This window comes from Tachysurus fulvidraco, chromosome 11 (genome assembly GCF_022655615.1).
Source record: "Tachysurus fulvidraco isolate hzauxx_2018 chromosome 11, HZAU_PFXX_2.0, whole genome shotgun sequence".
In the NCBI taxonomy this organism is placed as follows: Eukaryota; Metazoa; Chordata; class Actinopteri; order Siluriformes; family Bagridae; genus Tachysurus; species Tachysurus fulvidraco.
In genome coordinates, this window is record NC_062528.1 from 777,120 (window position 1) to 786,937 (window position 9,818).

At 40.5% G+C, this 9,818-nt stretch overlaps 1 long non-coding RNA gene and 1 other non-coding gene across 3 annotated transcripts; one reads left to right on the plus strand and one right to left on the minus strand.

The window, feature by feature from the left end:
- Window positions 1-4,141: 4,141 nt before the first annotated feature.
- On the minus strand, window positions 4,142-7,519 carry LOC113648379. 2 transcript variants are annotated; one of them, XR_003441899.2, is made up of 3 exons: window positions 7,217-7,519; window positions 5,370-5,570; window positions 4,142-5,204 (listed from the first exon to the last, which is right to left on the minus strand). It is a non-coding gene; the product is annotated as an uncharacterized LOC113648379 (long non-coding RNA). The 2 variants fall into 2 exon arrangements; XR_003441900.2 differs by having other exon boundaries at window positions 7,198-7,519.
- trnav-aac lies at window positions 6,469-6,541 on the plus strand. The gene has a single exon. It is a non-coding gene; the product is annotated as a tRNA-Val (tRNA).
- Window positions 7,520-9,818: the final 2,299 nt, after the last annotated feature.

The window sequence follows — 9,818 nt, forward strand, 5'->3', positions numbered from 1 at the left end:
GCTTCCCAAATGTCGTACATGCAGATGCAGCAGCGGTTGCTGAACTTTTTTTTTTTTTTTTTGTAGTTGTTGTTGTTCAGAAATGTTGTAAGAGTCACTTCACCTACCGGTGGTCAGCTTCCTCGCCCTGCTTTTGGACCTCATGCTGCCTTGACGTCTTCACGGCGTAGGTCTCTTCGGATTCTCTCTGGACTCTCTCCTTCTTTTTCGTCTCTCCTTTTTTTCTTATTCTTCTACTTCTCCTCTTGATTCTCAATCCAAACGCGCTATCTCTCCCGCATTGTCAGTTTGGACACCTTTGCACATGCGCACATCCGCGAACGCTGCCAGCAAAGTCTTCAAAAAAAAGTGAAAGAGAGAGAGAGAGAGAGAGAGAGAGAGAGAGAGAGAGAGAGAGAGAGAGAGAGAAAAGTTTGGAGCGATTTATCACTCGCTATTACCGATCCTGTCAGAGGGCGAAAGCAGCGAGATCCCACTCGTGTCAGATGTTGGGAGATCAGTGAGACGGAGACGGAGCCGTGCGCGACCCCGCGGCTCCACGCGTAACCGGACACATTAATTATAATGAAGTGGTCTCGAGCGTCCGCGACGGAGCGGCTTTTGTGTGTGTTTGAAATGGAGGCGCATTAATCACTGCTGGGTGAAATCACTAATGTAAAACGTCTCTATTAAATGTTTTTTTTTTTTTCTGTGCATTTTAATTGAGATTCGGCTATCATTAGGAAGAACGAGAAAAAGTTTCACACGCGCGCGCGCACACACACACCTCTTTGCCTGGCGCGTGGGCAAACGGAACCGCTGTGGTGATAATTATAAATCTATGCAGTGGGTTTGCGCTCTGTGAATGAAATGCCCCTTTACCCCCGGGGTGCAGGAGGCTCCAGTTCGTCATCGTGATTCTTTCTGGATTTCTGCTACCAAAAGAAATAAATTTTACATTTTTTATAATGATTGCTTTTTGTTTAATATAAATTCATTAATCTTCTTTAACGGATAAAGGTGTTAAAGAATATTCTGAGTAAGGCTTTTTGCAATAATATTGTTTAGAAAAACGCATTTTTATAAGATTGTGAACTGCGATATTTATTGTTTGTGCTTTTTTGTGGGTCATTAAGTTAATTGCTCGTTAATTAGAGGCGAGTGACATCATGCTGACCTTGTCCATGAACCTTTTAAAAGGGCGAGTTCCCTCCAGCACACAGTATTGATCTTGAAAGTATTTGTTTATAAAAAAAATAAAAAAAGGTCTTTGGCGCTGACACCATTGTGCACGAGAAGGAAACTGGACAACAGGGATTTCTGTTCACCTCCGACAAATAATCAACTGACCTTCGTGATTGAAGAAAATTGTAAAAAATGTTTAAGCGTTTTAAAATATTTTTGCATATATAATAATAATAATAATAATAATAATAATAATAATAATAATAATAATCAACATTATGTCAAAATATTTTACATTTCGTTTTCTCTATATTGGATACCCAAAAATGCACATGAACAAAATTAAATTAAATAGTTGAAAACATTTGGCACAATGAATCTTTTAATAAATAGATAGATATATAGATATATATATATATAGATAGATAGATAGATAGATAGATAGATAGATAGATAGATAGATAGATAGATAGATAGATAGAAAAGAGTGCGGTGATCAGATGGAAAGATGGAGGAGGCAGCAGCTAAAGGCAGAATAAAACTAAATGGAAACACTTATAATAATTCACAGCTTTATTTTTACACTACGTACTTTATTACTAAACCCAGACTAGGAGTTCACAGACAGTTTTTAGAGGACGGGTGTTAAGGACCCTGTAAACTGGTGCGCTGGAATTATTGGATATTATTATGGATCATTCATTTTTCGCCAGCGCTGTAAAAAATATTTGCTTGTTTAATTCCATTGTCATATGAAATATATCTATTTCTGAAAATGTGATTATTTCACTCTTTCGCTACGACCCAACAGAGCCCGTAATGGCAAAGAAAGAGTTAAAGTAAACCCATCATTTGTAATGTCAGGGCTTTCGCACCGGGGCTAAAAGTGAAAAGGGAGCCGCGGGCACTAGGAAATTACTGCGCGCCCGCGTGACCTATGCGCAAGGTAATCAATCAAGTGATCAACAGGGATATTTATCAATGCTACCTCCTGTCGTCTGGCTCTGTGAATAAAAAAAATATTTTATTAATAAAAAAAAAACAGACCAAAAAAAAAAGGGGGGGGGGGTCACATCATCTAACAGTAAACAAAATATTATTTATTACTAAACTATAGCTAGCGCTTTTTTTTTCACTTAAAATGGACTGAATAAAATGTAGGATAGTGTTAGAATAACGACTGTAATTGTTGTATTATTATAACAATAATGATGATGATTATTAGAATAATTATAAATAATTTGTCTGTTACGAAAATATACAATTAATTATTGTATTTCTGTAGATTAGTGAAGAGAAAAGATACGTGCGAGCGTTTCTTTGTGTGTGTGTGTGTGTTTATGTTTATGTGTGTGTGAGAGAGAGACACGGAGAGAGAGAGACACACACAGAGAGAGAGAGAGAGAGAGAGAGAGAGAGAGAGAGAGAGAGAGAGAGAGAGAGAGAGAGAGAAAGAGAGAGCGCACAAGTGAAACCTTCCGCAGGGTCTACTCCGCTCCCAGCCTGCACTCATGACCTGCACCGATACACGTGTGAACTCACGACTGCACGTTTATCACACACTCAGTCCGAGTTCCGTCGCCTGCAAAAAGGCTTGAAAAACAAACTGCTACAATACTGAACATTTTCAGAAACATGGTACTAAAATGTAGGCCTTGTATTCCTTTTTTAAGACTTTTATTTTTTCTACAAGTCAATAATCCACCTCGGAATTTCTGTGCACTGTAACTTTGCTGAAATCGGAACAAAATGTGACCTGTAGCTCAGACAATAAACCCGGAGCAGAAACGTGCACATTGGTCGCTCTGATACACTGGAAACAGATCGCTGTAAAACTGTCTGTCAAGAGATTTCCAAACACGACTCATTATTTGTATTTTAGCGCCACCTAGTGTCAAGAACTACATATGATTAACATATTCAATGGAATATTTTTTTTCCTTTTTCGTACTAATAAGCGGAGAGTCTCGGATGCTTGCTTGTTTGTGAATGTGTGTGAAAGGCTAATAACTAAGATAACCAAGTGTCTCTTCTTAGAGAGAAAAGACGCAATGCTCCAATAATAATAATAATAATAATAATAATAATAATAATAATAATAATAATAATAATACACGTAGAGGTGATCAAACCGAGTGCGTAAACTGACGATTGTCTAAATAAGTCCTGGCTCCTAATTCTGGTTGATTGGCAGCTATTGGAAAGGACTTGTCCACATGGCGAGCTCTCTTCCCGGTAACAGACCATCACCACAGCTGTATTTATGGCAGCTTCATCCCGCGCATCCGTTGCAGTCTCGTGTTCATCAGTTTCCATCGACTTTTCCATCGTCGCGCGATCAGACCTGACGTGTGATCGACCGGTACTCTGGATCAGAAAGATTTACAGCTGCTTTTCCCGAAAGAACATGCATTGGAAATGAACCAGATTTCCGGGTTGTGTTGCTGCACAAATCAGCACTGATGTTAAACACGGTGTCTACCAGGTGCCTCACATGACCCTGTGACCTGCTTCAAACTGATGGAGCTTCAGCACATGGGTTTCACATGAATCACTTGTGTTTAATCCCATGTCTCACCTGAATACTGTACATTTATACCTCGTACTGTATGAACACAAATATGTGCACCTCTGCCCATCACACTCATGTGCTTATATCTCATTCCAGATTACTCCACTCTTCTGGGAAGGCTTTCCACTAGATGTTGAAGCATGGCTGTGGGCAAATGTGTTCATAAGGCCACAATTATTATGTCCAAAATAATCAAGTAAACTATAAACACCCCAAGATTATAGGGTATAGCAATGATGTATGATTTATAAAGTATTTTCTATTCATGGAAAATGGGCCACAAATATAAACCTGACATGAGTTCAATGCAACATAGGACAGGGGAGGAAGAGTGTCATAGCACCTGGCAGCTAAGAACTATCTACATTAGTGCTTCTTTATGCCACTTGGTGGAATAAACTCATGTCTAAAGATGCTTCTGAATATTACACTATAGACGACTGAATTGCACAGAATGTTCTCTAGAAGTGTTACAATCCTTCTTTCGGTCAAGTAAGATCACTGTAGCAAATGTTCCTCAAAGTTCCTCACTTTGGGGAACCTCAAGAGTCGCAAAAGTGATGGGCCGTAAAACAGAGAAGGTCAGCAGAGAACGTATGTAGGTAAGAAGCTAGATATTTGAAGACCACCATTAAATGTGACACTCAATTACTCACTTAACCCAAACAAAATGGTTTTTTTTTAATGGCATAAGCATTAAAAATAGAGTAAGTATATCCAACATTATTATATAAATACTACATCCAATATTGTCACACACCTTTTTTTCCTAAGAGGGACATAACTACGTTCAAGCAGCTCAGAGAGGTCATAAGCACGAGGTTATTCAAGATCTAATGTCTTCAGGATCTGATGCCAATGAAGGCTTACACAGGCAGCTATTAAATGGTGAATTCGTGGTGATAAATACAACTCCTTCGAACAAGCTTCCATGGCAAAAGCATTAAGAACCGTGTGCCACTATTGGCACTATACACTGATAGAAACAGTGACATCCATTAATATTTCCATCTGGCAAGTCGGTCATTTTGCAATTTTCTAAAAGCCATGGGAAGTGACCGTGACTATGACTGGAGGCCAGCCTTGGAGAAACTGGAGTATTTTTCCTGGTCATGGCTCGCAAGAGTTCCTTTCCTACACTCCAGGAAGACAATCCAGTATTCCACAGCATTTTGCCACAAGCCGTGAGTCATTTGCTTGCTAACATTTTGAACAAAAACTAAACTATAAGGTTATAAAGCTGTCAATTATGTGAGGTAACTCAAAAGACCCGAGGTGTTCTTGGCACGGATCATCTAACTGCCATCACAGAACAAGGTGCAGGAGCTGGGGTGAGAACCAGACCAAGTGCCTGGCTTAGCTGTGTTTAATACACTCGTTGGCAGGAGCACCAGTGACAGAAGCCTTGTAGCATGTGGCCTCATTACTGTAACAGGAATAGTTTTCATTCAATTCAATTTCACACCATCTGTGGCAATAAAGATGAGTTAGTGTGAGATGCCAAAGTACTAAAACACAGTCCAATTTATTACCAGCAAATAAAGCCATTATGGTCATACTCTGGATCGCACAATTAATCCCTCAGCCAAGCTGACACAGGCAGGCTCCGGAAAATCACTATAAAAGTACCTACCTTGTGGAACCATGTAACCCTTCAGGCTGCGTCCTCCTGTTCTGGATCTCCATCACAACAGATTTCAACATCACAACTTGCTGAAGGCTTTGTACCAAAGTCATCAAAAAGGCTCATAACCGTGTAGCTCTCTTGCTCGTGTGTGGGAGTTGGAAAGGTTTGTTTTAAATTGCCATGCTTTTGAAGAGAAGTCTCTGAAAACTAGAAAAAACAAAGAAATCTGTGGTTAGTGATGGAAATTCATTCATTCATTTTCTACCGCTTATCCGAACTTCTCGGGTCACGGGGAGCCTGTGTCTATCTCAGGCGTCATCGGGCATCGAGGCAGGATACACCCTGGACGGAGTGCCAACCCATCACAGGGCACACACACACTCTCATTCACTCACACACTACAGACAATTTTCCAGAGATGCCAATCAACCTACCATGCATGTCTTTGGACCGATGGAGGAAACCGGAGTACCCGGAGGAAACCCCCGAGGCACGGGGAGAACATGCAAACTCCACACACACAAGACAGAGGTGGGAGTCGAACCCCCAACCCTGGAGGTGTGAGGCCAACGTGCTAACCACTAAGACACCGTGCCCCCCATGATGGAAATGAATAAAATATATTTAAAAATAATAATAATAATTAAGTATTATAACCTGAAGCTAAGCCACATAATAACGTATTGCTGAGTGAGAACGATTTTAGCAAGCAAGCAAGCAGGTAGCTTGGAGTTGGAATTCATTTGGAACTCATAATTTCTGATCTAATCTGGATGCAGATATCGGATACACCAGTAGGTGGCGGTAAAGCACCAAAGTGCACCATACAACAAAACGGACAAAGTCACTAATCTAATTTTTCTCTTTAGGCCATAAAAAATATCGCACACAATCCCATTCACCACAGAAACACTGCACATTACAGCTAATTAATTCAAACTGTTTGAGCTACTTATCTTTCTAATGTTCTTAGTAAGCAAGATGTTTGAACTTTTCAATGCATCATGAAGAACTCAATCACTAATTCGGGATTTTCTCTAATTTACTTGTAATAACGTTCCAGTAGGTGGCGACAAAGCACCTAAGTAAGGTCGAGCTCACCAGGGTTCCCGTAGTGTAGTGGTTATCACGTTCGCCTAACACGCGAAAGGTCCCCGGTTCGAAACCGGGCGGGAACATATTTAATAATCAAATTAATTTGCTGGTGAAATACTTTTTTCAGACTCTCATTCAAAGAAAAAAAAAAAAGTGTTTCACCTGCACTTAAGGAATAAAAAAAAAAAAAAGACAGAAAGAGGAGATTATACATCCTGACCACTAGATGGGGATGTTACACAATTCTTTGTACGAATTACACTTATGTTTATGCCATAACATTATGTAAAAGATCACCTTTTAATTTATCAACAGAAACGGAGCCGGTGGAGAAATTACACACTATATATCTTTATGTCGTTTCTGATAAAAACCTTTAGATATTTTGCCTCCACATCAAAACAATTTTGTAGACTTTTTCCTTCTTTTTCCTTTCTTTCTTTCCTTCCTTCTAAGTTCATTCATTCATTCATTCATTTTCTACCGCTTATCTGAACTTCTCAGGTCACTGGGAGCCTGTGCCTATCTCAAGCTACCATGCATGTCTTTGGACCGGGGGAGGAAATTGGAGTACCCAGAGGAAACCCCCGAGGCACGGGGAGAACATACAAACTCCACACACACACACACACACACACAAGGCCGACGAGGGAACCCCCCAACCCTGGAGGTGTGAGGCGAACATGCCAACCACTAAGCCACCGTGCCCCCTGAATTATAATTATATATAGTAAATTACAGGAGAAGTGGTGTCCTACTTGGTCTTCGTCCGTTGGACCGTCTGCCTTGAGATTTTGCCACCAGCAGAGCTCCGGTTTTTCAGGATGGCCTTGTTGGTGATCCTTGGATTCTTTTTTACCTCTCTCACGGTCCTCCTGGCCAGCACAGGTGTCACTTTTGGCTTCCGACCACATCCTCTGAGATATTTCACAGTGCGGAACGTCTTGAATTTTTTAATAATACTTTGCACTGGAACTTCAAAACATTTAGATAAGGTCTTATAGCCACAACGTGCAGCCGCAGGTCCTCAGTGAGCTCCTTTGTCTTAGCCATGACTGTCCACAAACCAACAGCAGAGAGCTTCTGGTTTTCACCTGTTGAGTTGATTAAACCAGCTGTTCCCAATGAATCAGGGTAATTAGGATGCTTTAGAACAGCTTGGACTGTTTCTAATGGTATAGATCTTTGGATTTTCCCATAGACTGTGACAGTTAGCAAAGGGTGTGAATAATTTTAGACATGCTACTTTTTGTTCAAATGTAAGTAAAAGATGAGTAATAATTTTTTCCACAATGATGCCTCTTGTACATCGTCTTATTATCTCATGGGAAACGTCTGGTTGCTGGTTGAATAAAAGTAACTTTAACCCTTGTATGTTGTTGGTATTTTTGTTGCTCAGCCAGTGTTCGTGCATTTTTTGAGTTTTTAATTTAACACAATCAAAAATTTTATGTTAAAATACTCTCCAGATGTTTACTTCATCCCAATTACTGTACAAGCAATATAAACCGCATATATGCTTAATATTTGTCCTTTACCTTTACTACATCACATTTTTTAATTAAAGTGCTACTCGTTTTTTGTTGATTTTTAATAAAATGTAATAAAAAAAAAGAAAATCAAATTTAATCAAGTTATGAGTGGAAAAAAATCAACAAATTTACAAGGAAGCAAAGTTTTTCAAAACTAGTGATGTTTATGAATGTGGGTCACACAGACCCGTAAAACACACAAGGGGGGGGGGTGTGGGGGACATGGCTTAGTGGTTAGCACGTTCGCCTCACACCTCCAGGGTTGGGGGTTCGATTCCCGCCTCCGCCTTGTGTGTGTGGAGTTTGCATGTTCTCCCCGTGCCTCGGGAGTTTCCTCCCCCGGTCCAAAGACAAGCATTGGAAGGTTGATTGGCATCTCTGGAAAATTGTCCGTAGTGTGTGAGTGTGTGAGTGAATGAGAGTGTGTGTGTGTGTGATGGGTTGGCACTCCGTCCAGGGTGTATCCTGCCTCGATGCCCGATGACACCTGAGATAGGCACAGGCTCCCCGTGACCCGAGGCAGTTCAGAAAGTCAAGTCTGCTTTATAGACACATTAAGTGTGCAGATTAAATATCAGGAAGTAAATAAGTTTTGCACTGGAATTATGTTGGTACACACATGAAACAGTGACCGAGTCAATGCTCAAAGTTCACTTTTTTGTGTTCTAACCAGTTTCTGACTCTGAAAATTAGAACAAACCAAAATGAAGTCATTTCTAATCCCTGCACTAAAGTGTGTAAACAGTGTGAACAGCAGCTTAAATCATGCCACATGTGCATATTGGAGGATATGATGTAAAGTGACTGAGTGCAGCATGGATTTAAATTATACAATATCATATTCACAAGAGATGAATGTTTTATGCAAACGCTGAGTCGGTTCAGGGGAACGTTTCTTTCTGCTGCCGTGATTGTGATGTGTCGTATGACGTCCGACTCGTCTCCGAATGTGTCTGCTTTTATGCACAGAAATATTCTACCTTTTGAAATATGTGTGAATTTTAATCTAAAATTATTGAGTTTCTCCTGTTAGCGCTTTATCTTGTTCTGTTCATTCTGGGATTTAACAATCAGGTGTCAAAGCCTTGTCCAGGTAAAGAGTCTCAATCGAAAGACAGAATAGTTTAAAAGCATTTAAAAGCATTATACAAATAAAATTGAACTGAATTGAATATATGTGTACGGTGTGTGTGTGTGTGTGTGTGTGTGTGTGTGTGTGTGTGTGTGTGTGTGTGTGTGTGTGTGGACTCAGCCAGATGAAAATGATGCAATGAATATTTAACTACACACACTTTGCTAGGCGTCATAGTGAGGGCCAGAAATAACCTAATCCTCTTTCCTCGACTCTAAAGTTGCTGCAGAGGAATGACACGTTTGTGTTCAGCAGATTAATGCAGAAATTACACAAAATACTGAAATACACGCACACACACACACACACACACACACACACACACACACACACACACACACACACACACACACACACACACACACACACACACATATTCAAACACACACACACACACTCTCTCTCTCTCTCTCTCTCTCTCTCTCTCTCTCTCTCTCTCTCACACACACACACACACACACACACACACACACACACACACACTCTCTCTCTCACACACACTCTCTCTCTCTCTCTCTCTCTCTCTCTCTCTCTCACACACACACACACACACACACACACACACACACACACATTCAAACACACACACACACACTCTCTCTCTCTCGCTCACACACACACACACACACACACACACACACACACACACACACACACACACACACACACACACACACACACACACACACAGAGATA